Source organism: Schistocerca cancellata, chromosome 2, assembly GCF_023864275.1.
Source record: "Schistocerca cancellata isolate TAMUIC-IGC-003103 chromosome 2, iqSchCanc2.1, whole genome shotgun sequence".
NCBI classification, from domain to species: domain Eukaryota; kingdom Metazoa; phylum Arthropoda; class Insecta; order Orthoptera; family Acrididae; genus Schistocerca; species Schistocerca cancellata.
The window spans coordinates 769,811,577-769,834,713 of NC_064627.1; the positions used below are offsets into that span (position 1 = coordinate 769,811,577).

The 23,137-nt window shown below is 40.6% G+C and overlaps 1 protein-coding gene across 4 annotated transcripts in view; it reads right to left on the bottom strand.

Moving 5' to 3' along the window:
- The window catches only part of LOC126162595 (prominin-like protein), a 510,115-nt gene extending 503,402 nt beyond the window's left edge, over positions 1 to 6,713 (bottom strand). For 3 of the 4 annotated variants that reach the window (XM_049919201.1, XM_049919199.1, XM_049919198.1), the window contains exon 1: positions 6,493 to 6,712. The gene's annotated coding sequence lies outside the window, so the exon portion shown is untranslated. Of the gene's footprint in view, positions 1 to 6,492 lie in introns of all 4 variants that reach the window. The other variant, XM_049919200.1, reaches the window with a different exon arrangement.
- Between the last annotated feature and the right edge of the window lie 16,424 nt (positions 6,714 to 23,137).

A 23,137-nucleotide genomic window follows, 5' to 3' on the forward strand; every position in this document is an offset into this window, starting at 1 on the left:
GTAATTCGGAATGAGAAACAGGAGATATGTCAGGTTGTTGGTCGACTGTAAAAACGGAAGTGAGTATGAATGTATGAAGCAAGGAAGAAATTGTAACGGCTACTTATGTATCAAACAAATTATTCCTTTCCGCATATTTTGTGTTATGGTGTGATATGTCATTAGTCATGTCCAGGCTATAGCATTTCGTAGTATATACTTGGCAGGTTTGTAGTACACCTGAAGAGTACCTTCCCACACGAGAATAGCAGAACTGTAACGTTTTTAATATGATGTGGAATTTTTTTTGTGGTAGCTATTATTCTCCAACTTACATTAATTTTATATAGGTATAAAATGTCATAAAGAGAAAACAATCCAATATGAAAGTGCTTTTTAATGAAATTACCGCCGATTTATCTAAAGCCATTTGCATATTTGCAACAAAACATTTATGTTGGGCACCCATGGTATGGTCATTACTTTCGAAAGCACAGGGGGTCTCGGAGCGCCCGGGGCGGCTATGAATCCAAGCAACTTATCAAAATTTCATGGATATACAGGTTTTAAAACGTCAGTCAGAATTGGGCGACTTGAAAAATGAAACCAAATCATAGCAGGCGGATTCCTTTGTATTCTTAAGTACCGGTAACGACAAGGGTGAAAAACCGAATCTAATTCAACCAACCACTCTGCACACTGGCCAGACGACCACGAAATTACGACAAGAATAGAAAAAGCTATAACGGATTTAATAATTACTGATATGTTGCCGTATTCTTTGACAGAGGGCGATACATTTCGACTGCTCAGTTTTATTGATCCACAGGCTGTTCACAAATATCGGCTCAAATCTGAACAATTCCTTAGAACAACGATGTTGCGGCAGACCTATGACAAAGTGAAAGCCAAATTAAAGGATCTGATTGCGAAATGTGAGTGGTTAAATGCCACCACAGACATATGGACCAACGCAAACAAAACAAGCTCATTCCTCAGCAATACAGAGCATTTCATCATTGCACACGAACGTTTTAAAGTTATAGCGAGTGGAATATGTTAGAACAATATTATACTAGTCTATACATTGAACAAAGGTTAACAGAGATAGATAATGAATGGAGCGTAAAGCGGAAAGATTTTTCTGATATTACGTGACAATGCACCACCAAATACGGGTTGTATAATGCGTGGGCAGTATCAGTCTATAGGCTGTGTGTCACATACGATGCAACTGATGATAAAATATTCCCTGTTCTCAAAGGAACAAACTAAAGCTCATAATAAAAGTTCAGGAAAATCGTGGGCCACTTCCACCGCAGTGAGCAGCTATTCTGTGCCGCTGGACAAATTTATGCAGATCGTCGACGTAATTTGCTGTGAAAATGTGGAAAAACTTTTTTCTTAGCTTACAATATAAAATTTTTTAATTACGGATCTAGAAATGTTAAATTGGCTGAACATTTAAAATGTTTCTGATGTTACTTCTGTCTATTATTATGTTTTTAGTTTATTGCTAATAATTTTGTATGTTAATTCAATTTCCTTTGTCTCGAAGATATGACCATATCGTTATTTTGAGGCTTAGGGAACAAAAGTATCAAAATCAAAATCTCAGTGATTTAATTAACGGCTTGTTGTTGAATTAAGACTACGAAATACTGTAAAAAATATAAAATATATTACAAAATAAGCATTCAGCAATCAACCTGTTCTTGAAAACACTAGTTGACCGTGATAGGTAACAAGATACTTGTAAATTAATATAAATTTTAGTTCAATAGCTTTCTTACTTTATCTACGTTGTATTCAAAAGATAAAGTGATTCATTAATACACTGAACACGTATTTTACTTTAATTGGATAATCTTTTGCAAAGTTGTGAGAAGCTAATGATTTGGGGTACAATGTAAATTTAGCTAAATTTAACTTATTTACGAAAGTTTCGGCTTCGGTGACAGTTTCGGCCAAAGTTAGCCAATTCGAACGTGTGCAAACTGTTGATGCTTATACGGTGGGTGCTTCCGTAACAACGGAAGCCGAAGAGGTGGAATTTTAAGAGGCACCGTATTGAAGATTTAAAAAGCGTGCAGTGAAATCGGAAAAACAACATCCCCAAGTCACAACGCGGACGAATGTGTGTGTTGACTGATCGTGACGGACGGTCACTGATGAGGGCTTTAACGAGAACGGTAAAAGCCACAGCAGAACTTAAACGTCGCACTCGCGACCCCTGTCAGCACCAAAACGACGTGGAGGGAGCTCCATAAGCAGGGAATTGCAGGGCGACCTGGAATTCCTAAAACACCGACCAGTGAAGTAAATGCCCGAAGCAAGAAAACTTGGCGCCGAAGCCATAAAACCTGGACTGCAGAAGGATATCATTTGGCGCATGAGTCTTGTTTCATACTGTTTCCATCTTCTGGCCCAGCTTAAGTCCCAACAGTGAACATGGCGGGGGTATTCCATGGTCCCCATGGTTACTCTACAAGGTCGCATTATTGCCAAGGATTATGAGACCGTTTTGGCTGGTCAGGTCCATCCCATGGTACAATGTTTGGTCCCAAAGACCAATGTTGTGTTGCAAGATGACACAGGGCCCCTGTGCATTCATGTCGCATCTTCTCTGGCCACCAGTCACCAGACCTCAGTCTTATTGGGCCTTCGTGGTCTACTTTGGAGAAAAGATTGCATGATAGCTATCCACCTTTTTCATCATTACCTCAACTTCAAACTTTCTTTTTTCAGGAAGAATCACATAATTCCCTTAAGAACCATACAAGACCATTTAATCCGTTCCAAGAAGACCAGACAGAGTTTTGACCGACAACGTGTTTTCTATACCATATTAACCATGGTAATGTATTGTTTCTGGTGTTTCCATGTTTTTCCACCCCTGTACGTACAAGCGACCAGAGTTTTCGGTAGAAGCAAGAGGTGAGTCTGGTGGTGACAGAAGGATCCAATTATTTTATGACCATCCTTGATACGGAGTCTTGTCCAAATAATCTCACATGCAGCTTCAATTTCTATCTCAGTAGATTTGAAATTCTTCTCTACTACGACAAATATCACTTCAGGTTTGGACTAGCTTTCTGTCCGTGGTATCATGTGACCTTCACTCCTTTTTGGAAGTTATTCCAACTCTGGCACTTTGACGTCAATGCTTGGATTTCAATATTCTCACTTATGGGTGAGATCTTACATTGATACTTCTGGGTTTGCTACAGTTATATCTTTTGAATCCAGGCTGTTGGTGTCTTCCCTCCATAAATTTGGGAGTGGTCACCTGTTTATATTGCATTAAATGTACTAACTGTCTTCGATTGAGAACTAAGTTACTGCAACACTATATAGTGGACGGTTATCACTTCTAGGGGAGGTGTCTATGAATGCTTAAAAAACTAGTGTTCACCCCAGAGACGGAAAAAGACGTGGCCTAACCAATTATCTAATGCTCTCCCAAACACAACGCCGAATCATTCGAGGAATTTCCGTGGGGGTTTCCAGGCTGCCTCTAACCCCGCCTGTGCGCTCACTGCACACGCAGTGGGCCCAGTCAGCGGCTCAGCATACAAACTTGACTTTGTTATACGTAATGTATGATCACAAGGCTTATATGTTATTCCGGAAAATACTGTTTTGTCAGTCCGGATGATTTGAAAATGGGTTCAGGTATGCCGGAACTAGTCATTAGTTAAATAAAAAGTGAATCTTGCAACTTAGGTTGTTTCTAGATATGTTTCACTTTTTTAGGGGGGGGGGGGGGCGGGGCGGCGCTGCGAACACAGCATTCGAAGTTACGGAGCGGAACACTGAGCTGCAAGGCCGCGCCACAATGACTAGCCTAATTATGCCGTCGCTGACGCCAGCCAAACGTGAGCAACGGCACAACTACACCCCGCCTTCACAACTGTCAAGTGTCGGAGATTTTATCTATTTGATAAAAAAACTGAAGAGCGTCAGTTTCCCTGGATCACATTCACGTTTGTCGTTTCAGATGATAAAAGAAAAGAGTTTGACAGCACAAATCAAAAATAAACGTTTATCACAAATAGTTACCTAATGTCACAGGTAAAACTGATTTTTAGTGAAACTTCAAACAGTCAGATCCAAAATATTCCTTAAACAGTTGTGATGTCTCACCAAACAGCGTTACCAGATACTATAATATATACAAGCAGGCTATTAGAAGCAATAATTCTCGAATATCCTGAAGTATCAACATTATCAAAACTGTTCAACTTCTTTTTTACCTTGATCTTCATAATAACTACATTTGAAGTACATTCGAATTGATTTTAATGAAGTGCAGTTTTTTGTTAAAATGCAGTATTAGTAATGGAAAGCAGAATATCATATAAAACTTGTTTTACACACAGAATCTGACTAAGATACTAGTACAATCTTTCTCAATAAGAAATGTAGTACCAAAATCAACTACATAGGCCTACTTGTCTAGTATTATGGCCCTCTTTCCTGTAAATTTTTAAAACTTTGGAGAACTCAGTCCAATGTGACTACAATATACACTACCTTCCAATGCGTCAGCAGGAGGATACGTACACTACAGCAAAAATGAAAATCGCCATCACTTATGAGACAAAACAACAAGCAAGTGGCGTGTATCAGCACAACTATTATCCACCACCAAAGCTACAGCAGAGTAAAATTGTCTCTCGACGGTATGATGCCATAAAATGGAATTTCCACACTCCGATCTGAATTAGTAGGTCAACCAAAATATTGCTACTGGGCCCCAGCTTTGACTCATGACACAAAAAACAACAACAAAAATTGCCTTACATCCCATTATTTGGCAACAGAAATGAGTCATGAATGGCCTGTAATTCATGCCATCTACTGATATCAGTTGTGTCATTAATCAATAAATGTATATAATTTTGTATGTGTTTTTGCACATTTCAAACATATTTGCATGCCATCCCTAAATCTCTGGATACTACCGACTGCCAAAATTAGTGACCAAAAATAAGGCCAAAATTTGTAAAATCAAAAGGGCAATTAATGACTTGATGGTAGTACCTGGCTCAATTTTGACTGTGGTCACATAGCTTTGTTAAAAAAAACTGCATCCAAAACTGCAAACAAAGTTAAACTGCCTTCTTAAAAGAGCAAACCGCCATTTGAATTTCAATTCTAAAGGTTGTTAGACCTTTAGCATTATATTTGATAATGGCATCAAAGCTGAAATCTGGATAGTACAAACAAATATAATACACAGTCAAATGACTGTTTACTCTTCTAAAAAGTTATAGCTTGACTGTGGCTCAACACCATCAAAAGCTTCTCAGACTGCCTTGTTTGATTAATGTTTACAGCCTTGCCAGTTATGCTTAAGAGTCAACAACACATATCTTTGCTTAGTGTCTTATGGATATCTTCAAAACTTGTTGCATGTAGGATACTATGTGAGGAGGATGTAAATAACAATCCACAATAGCAGCACACTGATGTGTCCAGTATTGTCAATTTCCTTTTACACCAGCAAACAGAAAATTTTACACCAACAGACAGAAAAGATAAAACATATAAGCATAAAACCAAACGCACATAAAGGCAAACATATGATGGCCACTAATACAGTTCCTACGGAATTCGTGTCAAGTTCAATAACTTACAAAAGCCGAAGGCAATTGCAGCACCAAAACCATTAAACAACACTTATACATGAAACAAACAAGAGAGCTGTAGTCAATAGTCATATTTTGATATGACAAGAATGAATATTTCAAAATTAACATTCCAAAATCATTTTCAAGTGATGAAGCAACTCCTTTCAATTCAACTGTCATTTTACATCCTACAAACTGTACTGCCACTGGTTTCCCCATTTACAAAACTAGTGCATTTAGCTTTTATTTTCTAGTAATAATTATAGTCTGAATGTGTGGCAAACCACTTCTATTGCCTCCCATCGAAAGTAATAAACAAAAATAAGAATCTGACTTTAGTGCATTATGACTTCTGAAACACCAGGGAGGCACAATATACACCCATACGTTGTTTTACACATACCCCATATTGTTGAATATACTTTCACTAATGTACGCCAGCACATCTATGGTAAGTTAAGTTGCTCTTGTATACCGTAAAACCCCTCCAACGTATGTAATGAACGATACACTGATTAAAAGAAAGCTGGAGAAAATGAGAGAGAATTTATTATTTCTTATAAATCAGATGTATCCCGGCACCGTCCATACTGCAAAGGGGCGGTAAAAAAATATCACATTCACCTGCATTGAAACGTATACCAGACCATGCTGACTAATGAAAACCTTGTCCAGTTATGAACTAGCTTCCTACTACTTTTAATTGTTACAGAGACGTATAAAACAATAAACAACACTCACACAGTAAGAACGCATTTGAACAAAGCAAGTCCCTATTACATTCTGTCTTTACCGCCAGTACAAGTGCCCGACTGACTCCACTAACAAAATTATGAAAACACAGCTGAGCAGTTACGGTAAAAGGTTGATGACTTACCTTCGACGCATGCAGGGATGACAGCGCACTTAGGTGACACTCACACAACGGTTAAATTGCCCATTTCTTACTGCGCACTGGGTTTCAAAATAAGCACCCCCAGCATCTACAGAAACAAAGCTTTCGAGTTTCGATGAACCATTTTTTTTAAATCAGCTCGTAAACACCAAAGACAGCAAACAGAGAAGACGTCAATTTACATTACATGCGTGCCGTCCAAAGATTCTCTATGCGTGGATGGTCCTTGGATGTGGATACACAGCACGCTAGTCGCTCGTTATGTTTACACGTTAGTCCGTTACCGGCGCGTAACAGCACAAACTCGGAAACTTGCCGGTTAAGCACCGCTCATGCAGAAAGGCTTGTGCTGTAAGATGGGAGCATAGGAAAGTTAAAACTGTCGTCAGAGGTGTGTGCAAACAATAAATCCACCAGAAGCAAGCGCTCATTCGTCATTTAACTCCATAGTTTCTTTTCTACGAGCTTATGGCGCAGTGGCGAGAGCAGAGAGCATCTTCAGTAGGGAGTGGTCGACTCGTACGGATATCACGGTTAACGTTTTCCATGACTTTTGCAACAATTAAAGCAACTGACTGGTTGATCTTGCCCAATGACACGATCTATCCCTTTGTCCATTTTCCTTCATCGGTCTGTGTTGTCTTAACAATTAGAAGTTATATAATTATGCACACGAATAGGGTGAAAAAGTATGTATATTACAATTTGACAATGTAATTGCTACGTCCCCTACTTTTGTCCACAAATTCGATGTAAAATTTGAGTCGACTCAAACTCCCAAGATATTTTTCTTACAAGAGCTAACTACCGATTGTAAATTAAGAGACATTAAGTACTGATCGATAACTGCGAACAGTACTTTACAGTTTACACCATACAGAGTCACCGTTTGTCATCTGATGGGCGTACTATTTCCCAGAAAAATATTGTGCTCGTACTTCAAAATGCCAATTTCTTCGCCTAACCTAGGGCACGTACGTCATTAACAACATGTTTGTGTTTATTCTTATGTAAGTAGAGAGTTTATGCTTTGAAGAGCTCAATTAAGTTCACACTACACAATTAAGCGAAACTATTAACGCTAGTAGAGATGAGGCCTTTAGATAGTCAGAACATTTCATTGCTGGTCTGCAGATTCAAAATATCAGCAGATAATTATAAAACAATTCATCCTCATGGAGCATGATCCATTATAATGGGCATGGTGATGATTGTGATTGTTCCTGCTAACAAGGACAGAATATTTTAAGGAATGGGAAGAGCACTGGCTGAATTCATACAGAATATAAATCATGTCTCAAAGGCAAGCAACCTCCTAAGTAAGAGTAACACAATGAATTTGGAGAAAAACAACAATTATATCAGAATCATCTTCGAAAACACAGATGCATCTTCCTGAGGTACTCAACATCCTCCATCCCACATAGTACCTCAGCTACTTTTAAATGATGATACATTTGTCCTGTGCCTTATTTGCAAAATAAGCATTTGTCACATCAGCTTAAAACCACTAAACATAACCATTCCACAGAATGTTCTGAGCCTTATTTTCAGAGGCTTTGCCTTCATGTTGAGTATATTTTAACCTATTAATTTATTGTAATTTTAATAAACACATCAGGAACACGTAACACAAACTTTAGTCATCAATCATATATTTTCCTTCACTATTTACAACAGTTTGCTAATGCTTGGGTAACCATTTGATTCTGTGACTGTACATATCGCGTGGTTTTTGGGTGAGGAACTTGTGGAGCCATGTTTGGAGCACATTTTTATTTGGAAAGTAAGTTCCTTGAAGGTTGTTTGATAGAGAGCAGAAAAACTGGTGGTGCAAGATAAGGTGAATAAGATGGGTGCTGAATGACTTCCCAACCCAACTCCTGTAGGCCTATAGTGTTTTTTGTCAGTCTAGCAGAATGTAGACAGGCGTTATTGTGGAGTAGCATCACTTCACGCAGTCTTCCTGGTCATTGTTCTTGGATTGCATCTGCAGGACATCTCAGATGTTGACAATAGATGTCAGCAGTGATAGTTACACCTCGAGGAAGCAATTCATAGTGCACTACACCTTTGCTGTTCCACATTATCTTTTGTGGAAGCACACAATTCTTTGTATGGGGAGTTGCTGCTTTGTTTTGGGGGTGATCATTCCTTTTACCAAAAAAAACCTTTGACTCTTTCCACATCCCAGAGACTCCTCTCCAAGGAATACATGGAAAACTATAAATGTAATGTGATGTAAATGTTCCTTGTGTTAACTTAAAGACACTACTTCTCATTACAAGTAATGATACAGGATAGGAATGATTGATGATGTGTACGAGCCAATTGATGGCAAGCAAGCAGATATGTACATATGGCACCTTCTGATTTTGTTATTTTGGCTTAGAGCATGCGGTATGCGTACACCAGAGTTTTGAACCTTCCTCATTTCATGCAAATGTCATACAGTGGTGGAATGATCGCTGTTCATCACATTTACCAGTTCTCGAGTATACTGTTGTGGATCATTGTGGATTAATGCATTTGAACAATGTTCACCAAACCCCGAAGGTCTTCCCGAATGTAGAGCATCACTAATGTAAAGATGACCCTCCTTAAAACCAGAAAACCATTTTCTTGCCATCTCTGTCCAACGACATTATCCCCATACATCGCGCAAATGTTTCAGGCTGCTCCTGCTGCTTTCACACGTCTACAGATCTCAAACAGAAGAATATGTTGGAAATATTTCGATTTCTCAACTTGGCACTCCAGTTTTAGTGTCTACAGACAGTTCCACTCACTACCTCCAAGTGCCAAAGTGACAATACATAAACTTCAATAGCAATAGTAAACTACAAATAAAAAATGACCATCAATAAATGAACCCATAGCTTCCAGTATACCAACATGCAAAACAAAAATGCTAAAAACTTATGCACCAATCAAGTACATTTTCGTCCCTTTATATATAGACTGTCCATCATCATTATTGTCACACTTACAAAGAAGGCTGTTAAGTATTTGAACCGCTGGATGTAACAGTATGATTAACTGTCTGCAGTACCTCTTTGATTTTCCTCTGTCATCATAAAAGAATACAATCTCCAGATCAGTTACTTTGCTTTAATGTTTGTGTGCTGAATGGAAGAAGCATTTGATGAAATTATGCCCACTAAGGTAAACAACCATATTTGTCCTTTCAATAAACATAGTACCCAAGCTGACTGTCAGTCTTCTGTATAAGCCACACATCTAAACGGTGCAGATTTCTTCCACATCTGCTGAAAAAGAGTATTAAGATGTATGTTATTCACTTGATTAATAAAATGTGTAAGAACACACAGCTATTCCTTTACTCATATTATAGCATGATCTGCCATAAAAGTCATTCTCAACATGAACATGAACACCTTGACAAAAGAAAATCTTTGTTAATGTTAAAGAGAGTGTGGGAGTTTCTGAATCACATAATAAATAAATAAATAAAACAAAAATGCCTTGTTAAAGGTGCATCACATGCCATTCATACCCTCCACAGAAGAGACATTTAAAATAATTGTCAAGAACTACTGCTGTAAAGAGCTAGCACCCACTGCTACATGGTGCCACATGCACCACCAGAGGACGCCAAATTCATATCACCTCAATGCTCTCAATTGTGACATCTGGTTGAACTGAGAGCTGGTGAACAGGAGAGCAACCCCATGCTACTATTGCTCTTTCACACCAGACTGTTCCACATCACCCACGGATTGTTTGCAGCCCACTGATTGCCTGGTAGAGCATCCCTCTGTAAGCAGTGCTTTGCAGTAGGTCCCCTGTCAGCAGTACCCAGTGTTTGAATGCTATTTACGTGGACTGAGCATGGATAGGTGTGGTATCTAGAGACATATGGTGTTGCACCAGCCCAGGTCGAGCCATAACTTGACTGTAAAATATAGCTGTTTATGCCAAAAATCCAAAGAAAGAAATGAAATTAAAAAATCTGAATTCAAATGAAGACATAAAGTTTGAATTCCACTAAGCCTTTCAACTCAGTCCATCTGCTCGCCACTTAGTCCAAGCACCCCACTACCCCTGCCGCAAAAGCTGGTTATGGGTTTCATATGGACCTAACAATGACAACTGATGCAAAATACTGAAGGGCTCCCTTGCGCAGGTTATGCCGACATTGAAAAGGGATCTTAATCTATTTGCGAGTGCTTCAGAATCACAAATTCTTTACAATGACACAAGAGAAAAAACATTTTGGTATTATCTATCGGTTTTAACAAAATGTGTTTACAATAAGTCATATTTAGGTACACCACATTATAAAATAGAGAAAGGAGTGGCTTCCTTTGAATTGTTGTGGTGATACGATGCTGTCAGAGCGAAGGCAACGGTGGACAGAGCTAATGAGGACAGCGTGAGGGCTGTGGAGGGTTCAGCCAAGCATTGGCTAGTCTGGCATGCTTACAATGACTGGGCATGGCGCTGATAAGCTGTGGTCAGACCAACAGTGCTGCTGCTGCTGCCAAAGGAGGGTTGGCAGATGCAGTAACCAGATCTTGTAGGTTATGGGAGACTGCAACACTCCATCAAGGGAACAGGTGTTCACATTAAGGGATAAGGCATATGTGATTATGGAAGGCTAGTCACATTTTTTTAAAAAAGGAATCTAATCTCACAACTATTCAGGGACCTAACTGGTCCATGCCAGTACTAATTAAATCAGATGAAAAGCACAGTTGGCAGAACACCCAATATCGACTGTACATCATGGCTTGTCATTAGCTTAAGAAACTGTGTCACAATGAGGTCGTCCCTATTCTTCCTTGTTTGTGATGGGTAAGAATCAGCATATTTACATGAATTAGTTAGAGGTAACCGATTAGAAAACACTGACCCAATTTTCATTGTCTAATGTCTGTACTGTCAGATGCTTTAACAGTGAACATTATACCTTTTTCTGTCTCTGCTCACAGTTTTGGGGTAGCATCAAAATTATACCACTTGAATGTTGACCCTTCGTAATACGGGTATCTACTCCCAGAGATAGGAACAACGTGTGTGCATCTGAGTGGCTGCCATACAATCACAACTATTGTTAGGGAAATAGTGTGACATCAAGTGTCAGGGTGCATGTGTTTCACAGTACCAAAACTCAATAAGGAGATAATATATGCCACTGCAGTGCAAACAGTATGTACTTTTCCCAACAGATGTAAAGTAGCAATCATTAAATTATTAACAGCAAAAGAAGTAAAACCATAATCTGGAGTTATGTAATGGTGATGCCCTTAAAGTATTTAAGCATAAGTTCTCCAGTTATTTCAGATGAACAAATAAAATGACACACACTATTGACCATTATTAAGTATACTTTCTCACATTTAGTAAATAAAATGTTCCACTGATAGTGATATTCAGTTCATTACTTGATATAAAACTATACTATTTCTGATAGTTATGGCTAGACTCAGTGGAAAGGAGCTGTCAGAGTCTCAGAATCAATGTACATAGAATATGATACATCAAAAATGCAAAAATAGTAACACAGAGCTCATCAATTGTGTGCTAAACATAATATACATTTTCAGTAACCACAGCAGCAGTGGCGATCATTAGGTCACCATTATTAGTTCCAGATCAGCTTTTATCGCATTCCTATCAGGGTGAAGGTACTGTGAGTGTTTACTCATGTGTAAGATGATTGGTGCCTTTACCATACAAAAAATTTGTGAAATTCAATGTTGCTTTTTACGTACCACTACCGAGGAACTGTTTATTTTATATATTGATTTAACCTGATCTGATTAGGTCCATCAGGCCCTCTGATACATTGGACCAGGGTTTTACACATACAGTACCTTTTCTTACATCATACTTTCGTAAGAAACAACAGTTTTAATATTGTCAATAGCATTAAAATTATTTGAGTTTCTGAAGTTGCTGTGTGAGTAAATAATACTGACTGTGAACGATAGAGATAATACTGATAGTACTTGTACTACTGCAGTTGCTGCCACTAATAGTAGTAGGAGTAATAATAATATTGACTGTAATAATAGAATTCTGGCAGATATAAAAAGCATTTATAGGTTTACTAGATAGATGTTTTCTGATATAGCAAGTTCTCGGCAAAGGAAATTTAAGGAGTCTGCACCAGCTAAGAACATTAGGAAATGAGGGAGAGCTTTATGGAAAGAAGGATATACAAGGATAGCAATTGTGCACAGGGCAATGGTAATCCTGGTAATGATATTCAGTTCTCTGATATAAAACAGGAGATTATTCCAGAGTTGGGTTCCTGTTACTGAGAAGGACTTCAGGAAAGTGGCTGAATAATGGGGATTTTGCTCCGATGTGAGTGGGTGTTTCTGCCTTGTTATTCAGATAAGTGTGTTAAGGTCAAGAAGAGATATTAGGAGGGACAGTGTTCATTGATAAGACAGTACAGAAGACAGAGAGTATGGAAATCTCGGCACTTGTCTGAATGCAGATAGGATATCTGTGCGTACAATGGTGAAATATGATCAAAGAGTCAAATGTCACAGATATAATAAACACAGGCATTCATACCAGTTCCAGGTGCTGTGAGGTTTCCTGAGAAAGGCCTTGTAGGATAACTAACACCACTGTAATCAATAATTGGGATTGTAAGTGTTTGTACAAGTTTCATCTCAGGTCAAGAGGGAAGAGCTTTTTTATATTTTAGTGGGACATGGAGAGATTCTGATGCCTTGTTGCACATTATAGCTGCATGTTAGGCTAATTTAGATTTTCGTGTATTATTATTCAGAGACCCTTTTGTGGTAAGAGAGAAGTTAATATTTGTCTCATTTAGGGTTGAAGATTATCGGGAGTCTTGATATTTCAGGGTAATGAGCCTAGAAAGAAAAACCAGCGCGGTTTGAGATATGGACTGGTTGAGCTTTAACACAACATGTGCCCATTTTGATAGTGCACACAGGCCACTATTGAGGTTCTCAATAGCTGTCTTTCAGCTTTATTGGTTTTGCTCTTAGACACAGCTGTCATCAGCATACATTTGGTATTTGCAGTAGAACAAAACTGATGACACATCATTTATGTACAATAAAATGAGTTTAAGACGTAATACCAAATCCTGGAGGACACCTGATACTACCTGCCTCCATAGTGAAGTTATGGTGCCAGACATAATGTACTGCTGGCAAGTGAAACCACTGCTATGCACTTTGCGAGAAATTTAGGCTGCTAAGTTTAGCAATAAAATTTACAGGACACATCCACCAGGTAAAAACACTCCAGGACCACTGGCAAGAGTACAGAATGTCTCGCAATCACCAGAAATGGCACTTTGTCCAATAAAATGTACAGGATATGTCCACCTATGGAAATAAATAAGAAAATGTTTCAAGGCAAAGAATGGTAGGTCGAACAAACATAAGAAACCATGTAAATAAGGTTGGAGATAAAGGAACAAATATTGAGAGCTACTCACAAAGTATGTGAGTAATATAAGGAATAAAATTGTGCAGAGTCATACATTACCTGTTCTTATGTTTATTCACTCTTAATACAACGCAGGGCATGTTTACGTCATAGGCCAGGTATATAAAGCATCCTTATGGCACACATTTACAGCTCCTACTATAGAGCTATGAATCAAAATAAGCGACACTGTTGTAGGTTGTGCTGCCAGATGGAAAAATAGAGAATGTGTTTACAGAGTAACAATAAACTTAGATCCATTATAAGACCATCTTATATAATGGATCTAAGTTTGTCGTTACACTGTAAACACATTCTCTGTTTTCCCATCTGGTGGCACCACCTGCTACAGTGATGGTGCAGCAGAGCCATTCTCTTGATTTTTATTATGAAGTAGTGGGGGCCACCTTAACTTCAGTATCAGTCTGTGGGTTTACTCCCTGAATGAAAACATCAATAGCTCTCACCTCAGCTTCTTCAGTTAGTATTTCATTTCATGTGACATTTTTACTCAACACATACATACAGCAGAACATGTTTTACATCTGATCTGTGAAAGCCTCAAGATCTTCACTAGTTTTCTGGTGCTAAGTGGACAAATTGTCTCTATAATAACTAACTCCTCTTGTTGGAGCAGTGCTGTGCTAACCCACTTGCCAAAACATCAAATGTCACATCGCATAATGCATCCACTGATTCTACATAGATTTACCTATCACTTGAAAGTTTCAGTTTGGTTACCAAAATTTGGAATTCATCTTGACAAGAGCATAAATTGCTAAAGTAAGTAAAGGTCTGCAAAAATGGTAATATCCTCAGTGCACTCCCCTGAAGTGGGCAGAACCATAGCAACCACTGGAAAATTACTGGTTAGCCCTACACGTGGGGGCAGCAGTGGAGATTTCTGTTTCAATTTTTGTTGCTCATCTGTGAGATCAGCAATTTTGACCAACAATAATTAGGTGATGGCTACTACTGGTACCTATTTCATTTTTGGATGAGAAAGGGTCCACTAGCTCTCTTTTGTCTTGGTATTTTATATGGCTTGAATTTCTAGCACTACATTAATAAGCAAAGCCATCGAGCCAGGAATATGTACATTCTACATCCTAAGCACTGTGCAAAAAAGTTATCGCATAATCACAAGGTTTACCCAAAAAGTTGCAAAAAAAGGAGACTGCATGGAAGGGTGCTAGCAAAATTTGATACGCAGCTTACTGTTTCCGTTGCAGAGGCCCTAGAGGTGCTCGCAGCAATTTGTCTCGACACCTGCCTAGTGTCACCTTCATGTTGATTCAATAGATTGGCAACAAGTTCCTGTAATTGTGATTTTTACAGCATTAATGCATTAACCTGCTCTTGAAACAAAGCAGTATTATCTATCTCAGCATTTCTAGCAGTAGCTGCAGCTTTCTTCCATTCTGGAAACCTGCAAGAGCATGTATCAGGCATCCTTATACATTCTAGGATCACAAATTCTAGTGACTGGAAGACTTTAACAAAAGACAAAAGATCTTCACATATAAATGAACAATGAAACCTAACCGTGACAGTTTCCAATGGTAGTAGTTTGCAGAAAGATGGCAGCAAGGAGTAAGTATGTGTGACAGCATGACTTACTTTTGCTTCTCCAGCATTGGTTAACTTGGTGCAAAGATGGTGGTGTCATTGAGGTTGGCAGAATGGAGCAGCACATCAATGATGGCTTTGGCATGGACTCATGGCAACGTGGTGGCAAATCTTGGTTGGACGCACAGTGGCATAGCAGGTGGCTCATGCCAGACTAGCACCCATGTCAGCGTGGAGGTGCATAGCAGCAAGGCAGCCTGTAGAACATGTCCATGCAATGAAATGGGGTGTTCATGGTGAAACACAGTGGTCGTATTCCCTGCACTTGTACTCACACAGCATGGCATGTTCTAGTCACATCTGAACACCAAACAAATTTGGACTATTACATAGCCCAGCCAAATGTAGCCAAGTTACGGGCTAACAGTGTGAAGCCATCTCTCTCCCATCGAATCAATATATATGGCAACTACCTACAAGTGAGTTTGCCAATAATCCAGGCCAAATGATGAGTTCTAATTCTGTGGCTGAAATCAGTTGAGATTAATATTAGGTGGGATGTGGGTCTCTGGGAGTGTCGGGAAATTTGCTGGAAAGTCAAAACCAGAAGTGCATCAGTGTTTATATCACTGACTGGAGTTTATTACTCCACCTCTACTATCCAGAGACATCCAGTATTGGTATTGCACTGGCCCACATCCAGCCATAGCTTCACTGTAAAATGCAGTTGGCTGACTCAGAAATCCAAAGAAAGATATGAAATAAAAAAAAGTCCACCAAACTTTTAATAAAACTTTCTACTTAGTCTGACTGATCACACACTGCTAGTAAATATTGATAATCAGTACCAGTGGAACAGAGGGAGAGGGAGAGACACACACACACACACACAGAGAGAGAGAGAGAGAGAGAGAGAGAGAGAGAGAGAGAGAGAGAGAGAGTGGGGGTTGGGGGGGGGGGGGGGGAGAGACCACAGTATACAAAGTCATGTATGTCTTATTTATACTTAATATACTGTACATAAATACGTTTATTATTTAATCATTATACAGTGTTTGATGTGTTCTGGAATGTTCCTCCACCTTGTTACACCAATGGACACAACAAAAAGTGAATTACACATGAAACTAAAGGGTACTGGTTTATTAACAACAAGACATGTACAGAATGCACCTTGGAGACAGTGCAAGCTGTCATAAGTCTGTCCTCCAAATCAATGTCCATGCCATATTAGAGTTCCATCTACAACAAAACAGACACCACAATATAGCACAGTAGCCAAGTACACTTGTTGTACACTCAAACGATCAGATCGTAACTGACTCTGACCAGCCCTGAGTCAATGTATACACCGATTCTGGTGTGACCTTGTCAGAGGATGCTTGACAAGAACACTCTTGGGGTTGGATCTATGACAGTTGACAATAATGCTGTGTCAGCTATTAAGTTTCCATAGCGAGAATGGGTGGCACCCGCTGCAACACCAAAAAACTGAGGCACACCTTGGGCACCATCAATTTAACAAAATATTTGGCCAGTATCTTGGCAGAAGAGCCAACAGTAATAAACATGGGTTACAGAGGTAGCCTATATCATTCTTGCATATGCCTTCCTTATCAATTGAAGCACACTCACAAAATCTTGCAGGACTAGATACTTTGTCTTCAATCGTGCATTAGAACAAGAATTCTTTTTCAACTCCTCAGTATTTCTATCATAACTGTATAAAATAATATGAGGAATTTTTTGTGTTTCTATATATTTCAGGCTGCCAACAGTCAGTTGCTTGTTGCTAGTGAAGACCACAGAAGTGATTTTATGTCAGTTTGAATCTGCAAGAGAAATATGAATGGCCTTATCCAATGAGAAAAGTTAATATAAATATGTGTTCCATTTCCAATAGGCATGGACCTACCACTGTACATAGCAGGCAGAACTTTGGAACAGTTGTATAGTACACAGAGTATTGATTCAGTTTTAAACTGATTCTTTTCAATGTCACAAGAGCCATGCATCTTCGCAATACCAAACGAGCACATTTTGTATTTTGGATTGGATTCAGTGGCTTCTTTCCTTTTCTTTGTGCGTGTGAATGACTTAGGTTGATTATAAGGCTACTGGAGGGTCCATAGCCCAAGATTTGCAGAGGTTATGGTAGACATAAGAATAAAAAAACATGACAGGGTGAAATACAGAAGAACTAAGGGTCTGAACTAGATAGATGTAATGGCTGGGGCTACAATTAAATCTACTCTGGCTGATGATGGGAAAATAACTGCTATTTTGGGACCTGTTGTGCAACATAACCAGAGAAAATCATTGCTCTTACGATGGAAAGTGCAGGTTGGAATATAAACAATATTATGAAAAGGGTAGATTGCTATTCACCATAAAGATAACATGTTGACTTGTAGATAGGCATGATGGAAAGATTGTTACACGTTTGAGCTTTTGGCCAAAGCCTCCTTCACAAAGGAAAACACACACACATTCACACAAGCAATGATACCTCGGTCATATATTACAGCTATCTGCAGATACTCTGATCACAATGCAAGTGTGTCACGTTGAACAGAAGCAGCAATCTGGAGTGGGGTGGGGAAGGAGAAGTGACAGCAGGCTACGAGTGAGGAGAGAAGAGTCAGTGGTGACTGTTGGAGCATACAGCTGCAAGATGGTGGCAAGACATGGCTGCTAGGTGCAGTGTCAGGATGCTGTGTGAGTAAGGAAGGGGGAAATGGGAAGTGGTAAAGGATATGAACAGAGAAGGACAAAAGACTTGTGGTTGTGTTGGTAGAGAACAGCATACAATGAAAGTTAGGAGACATGCATTTGGAGGAGGTGATACGACAGAGGGAGCAGAAACTGTTGGGGGGAGGGTATGGAAATGGTAGGTTACTGTAGGTTGAGACCAGGATAATTTTGGGAGCAGAGAATGTGTTGTAAGGATAAATCTCACATGCACAATTCAGTAAAGCTGGTGATGGAGGGGAGGATCCAGACAACCCACCTTGTGAAGTTTCCATTGAAATCAAGCAAGTTATGTTAGCTTTATGTTGTGCCACAGTGTGGTCTACTTTTCTCTGGGCATCAGTGTGACAGTGGCTATTCATTATGGTGGACAGCTGGTTGGTAGTCAAACCAATATAAAAAAAGTGTACAATAATTGTAGAAAAGCTGGTTTATGATATGGTAACTTTCACAGGTGGCTCAGCTTCTGATGGGATAGGAGCAGCCTATGGAAGGACTGGAATAGGAAGTGCTGGGTGGGTGGATTGGGCAGGTCTTGCACTTGGGTCTTTCTTAGGGATTGGGAGTGGCAAAGGGATGGAATATGGTGCTGTGGAAGTTGGATGGGTGCTGGAACACCACTTTAGGAGAAGTGGTAAGGATCTGGGGTAGGATGTTCCTCATTTCAGTGCATGATAATCAAAGCCTTGACAAAGGACATGTTTCAGTTGTTCCAGTCTGGGGCAGTATTAGGTGATGAAGAGGGTGCTCCTCTGTAGCTGCTTCCTGAGGGTGGTGGGAGGATGAGGGTGTGTGGGATATGGCTTGTGAAATCTGTTTGCAGCCTATGTCTGGGGGAAGTGCCTGTTTGTGAAGGCCAATGTGGGACCTTCAGTGTAGTTGGCAGGGGAATGGTAGTTACTGCAGATATTCTGTCCCCAGGTAGCCTGACTGTAGAGGAGGGATTTTTTGGTGTGCAAAATGATGGTAGCTGTCAAAATTCAGGTACTCTTGGTCATTGGGGGTTTAATGTGGACAGAAGTGTGGATGGAGCCATCAGAGAGCACAAGGTCAATGTCTAGGAAGGTGGCACACTGGTTAGAGGAGGACCAAGTGAAAAGAGTTGGAGCTAGGTGTTGAGGTTGTGAAGGAATGAGGATGGAATGTCTTTCCACCTAGTCCAGATCATGAAGATGTCATCAGTGAATTTAAACCAGACCAAGTGTTTAGAATTTTGGGAGGTTACCAGGATTTCCTCCAGATCGCTTGTAAACAGGAGTATAAGAGGATGCCATACAATATTTTATGGACTATAAGATACAACAAACAGTAAGATGCACCTTATTTTATTTTTAAGCATTTTAAAAAATAACATTTTTACCAGTTTTATTATTAGACTGCAAAGCCAGACCAAAAAAGAGTGTTAAGTTTATAAAACCAAACTGACTTTCAAAACCCCGAAAAATCATCATCTGAACTTTCTTCTTCTACTCCTTCATGTTCTTTTTCTTCCTCTTTATCATCATCATTGTCCTCTTCATATATCATACAGTCTTCATTGCCATCGAGAGCATTATTTATGCTGCACTTCTCAAAAGATACAACAGTAATGTATTCTCTCACTCGAGAACATTACTGTTTTATCCACTGACACATTTGTTTGATTGTATGTTCTTTTAAAGCTCCCTTCACTGTGAATTCATGTTGGGTTTCATCCATTGACTGTTCCACTCCTCTCTCATGTAGGCCTACTTTTTAAGTAGTATATTTATTGAGACATCAAGAGGTTGCAGTTGTGAAGTTAGTCCTCCTCCTGGAATAACAGCAAGCTCTGTATTTACCGGTCTCAATTTCTCTTTCAGAGGATGTTTCAAATGACTACTAAGCTGATCTAGAACAAGAAAAGTCTTCTTCAATAAAACATCTTTCCTCTTCTCCCACATTCTGTTAATCCATAATTTCATAGCAGCCTTGTCGATCCAACCCTTGTCGGGTACATGAACAACAATACCTGGCAGAATTTTGAAAGGTTTTGACATTGTTTTATACTTGAAAAGGATCACAGGATTAAGTTTAGTACTGTCAACACAACATGAGAGGACAACAGTGTAGTGCATATTTTCATGTCCACTTGTTGTTATAGTCACAGTTTAACCTCATCTCATGGCAACAGTTCTGTTAGTGGGCTCATCAAATTCAGAGGAGTTTCATCCATATTCGCTACTGGGCTTAGTTCCACACCAGTTTTCTTTCAATGTTGAATAACAGAGTGATGGAAAGATAATGTTTTCTCTCCATATACACTCCTGGAAATGGAAAAAAGAACACATTGACACCGGTGTGTCAGACCCACCATACTTGCTCCGGACACTGCGAGACGGCTGTACAAGCAATGATCACACGCATGGCACAGCGGACACACCAGGAACCGCGGTGTTGGCCGTCGAATGGCGCTAGCTGCGCAGCATTTGTGCACCGCCGCCGTCAGTGTCAGCCAGTTTGCCGTGGCATACGGAGCTCCATCGCAGTCTTTAACACTGGTAGCATGCCGCGACAGCGTGGACGTGAACCGTATGTGCAGTTGACGGACTTTGAGCGAGGGCTTATAGTGGGCATGCGAGAGGCCGGGTGGACGTACTGCCAAATTGCGCAACACGTGGGGCGTGAGGTCTCCACAGTACATCGATGTTGTCGCCAGTGGTCGGCGGAAAGTGCACGTGCCCGTCGACCTGGGACTGGACCGCAGCGACGCACGGATGCACGCCAAGACCGTAGGATCCTACGCAGTGCCGTAGGGGACCGCACCGCCACTTCCCAGCAAATTAGGGACACTGTTACTCCTGGGGTATCGGCGAGGACCATTCGCAACCGTCTCCATGAAGCTGGGCTACGGTCCCGCACACCGTTAGGCCATCTTCTGCTCACGCCCCAACATCGTGCAGCCCGCCTCCAGTGGTGTCGCGACAGGCGTGAATGGAGGGACGAATGGAGACGTGTCGTCTTCAGCGATGAGAGTCGCTTCTGCCTTGGTGCCAATGATGGTCGTATGCGTGTTTGGCGCCGTGCAGGTGAGCACCACAATCAGGACTGCATACGACCGAGGCACACAGGGCCAACACCCGGCATCATGGTGTGGGGAGCGATCTCCTACACTGGCCGTACACCACTGGTGATCGTCGAGGGGACACTGAATAGTGCACGGTACATCCAAACCGTCATCGAACCCATCGTTCTACCATTCCTAGACCGGCAAGGGAACTTGCTGTTCCAACAGGACAATGCACGTCCGCATGTATCCCGTGCCACCCAACGTGCTCTAGAAGGTGTAAGTCAACTACCCTGGCCAGCAAGATCTCCGGATCTGTCCCCCATTGAGCATGTTTGGGACTGGATGAAGCGTCGTCTCACGCGGTCTGCACGTCCAGCACGAACGCTGGTCCAACTGAGGCGCCAGGTGGAAATGGCATGGCAAGCCGTTCCACAGGACTACATCCAGCATCTCTACGATCGTCTCCATGGGAGAATAGCAGCCTGCATTGCTGCGAAAGGTGGATATACACTGTACTAGTGCCGACATTGTGCATGCTCTGTTGCCTGTGTCTATGTGCCTGTGGTTCTGTCAGTGTGATCATGTGATGTATCTGACCCCAGGAATGTGTCAATAAAGTTTCCCCTTCCTGGGACAATGAATTCACGGTGTTCTTATTTCAGTTTCCAGGAGTGTATTTGTGGCATTTTCTGAGATATTTTGGTTTTGGTTCACATGCTAAGTCCATGATGCTTCATAAACCTGTAGCACCAACCAACTCCACCCTTAAAGTCTGTGAAGTTCCACTGTAATGCTAGCTTACAAATGTGTGTTTGAATCATTTTTGTATTTATTCCAGTGGAATTTTGACAGTGTTCTTCATTTCATTTCAATATGTCATCTTCTGGTTTTGTCCATTTTACATTCAGTCTTCTATTTTCACATGTAGACTTCCTCATTTTTTTTCAGTTCTTCTTTACGAGCCTGCCAATCACGAATGGTTTTTTCTGTTGGTGGAGGTCCAAAATGTCTCAGCTGCTCTGTTTCCATGTGCTTCTGCATATGCTATTACATTCAATTTATAGCCCACACCATATGAACAGGGTTCCCACAGGTTCTGGAAATCAGGGAATTTCAAACACACCAGGGAAATATCAGGTGAATTTGAAAAAAGAACATGGGAAAAGTCTCTGGGTGCAGCTGAGTACATGCACTGCTTCCCTACTCCCTCATTCTTATTGATTCTCCCCCTTCTACCACTCCCCTCAGCTTGCAGTCAGTGCTGCCACCACTTCTTTCCACTAGCCTAGCAGCTGCCAATGAGAGGTAGGGAGGTGTGAATAGTGGTTTGTTTAGATCTGATTTTAAGACACTGTAGATCCAGTGGCCAGAGGCGGTGGTCATGTGTGCATGAGTTGTGTCTGAATGATTGCGTGAATGTGTGGGTGCTCTCGTTTTCTGACAAAAGGTGTGGCTGAAAATTTAGTTTTGGGAGTGTGATTGTCTTTTCTATGTGTCTGTCTGTGGCTCAGCAATCATCTTTATGGTGAGTTGCTACCTAACTTCATTATTACTGATTCTCAGAATGTTTTAACAAATTATCAGTTGCATCGATTGATCACTGTGGTCTCATTTCATCAACATACTGCCTGTGTCTCATGTACAGCTGGTCACATGAGTGGATTTCTGTGATGGGCCAAAACCGCAGGCTGTTTCTCTGGGTATCTGTAATGGATCGGGCCTATCGATTTGAAGCCATTCAGTTCCCACTAATGTGCAGGCCCTGCCCATTGGATCTAGTCTCACCGATTTGCCTGCAGGCTGGGTCTGTCTGTGTGTGGCATAATGCAGTGA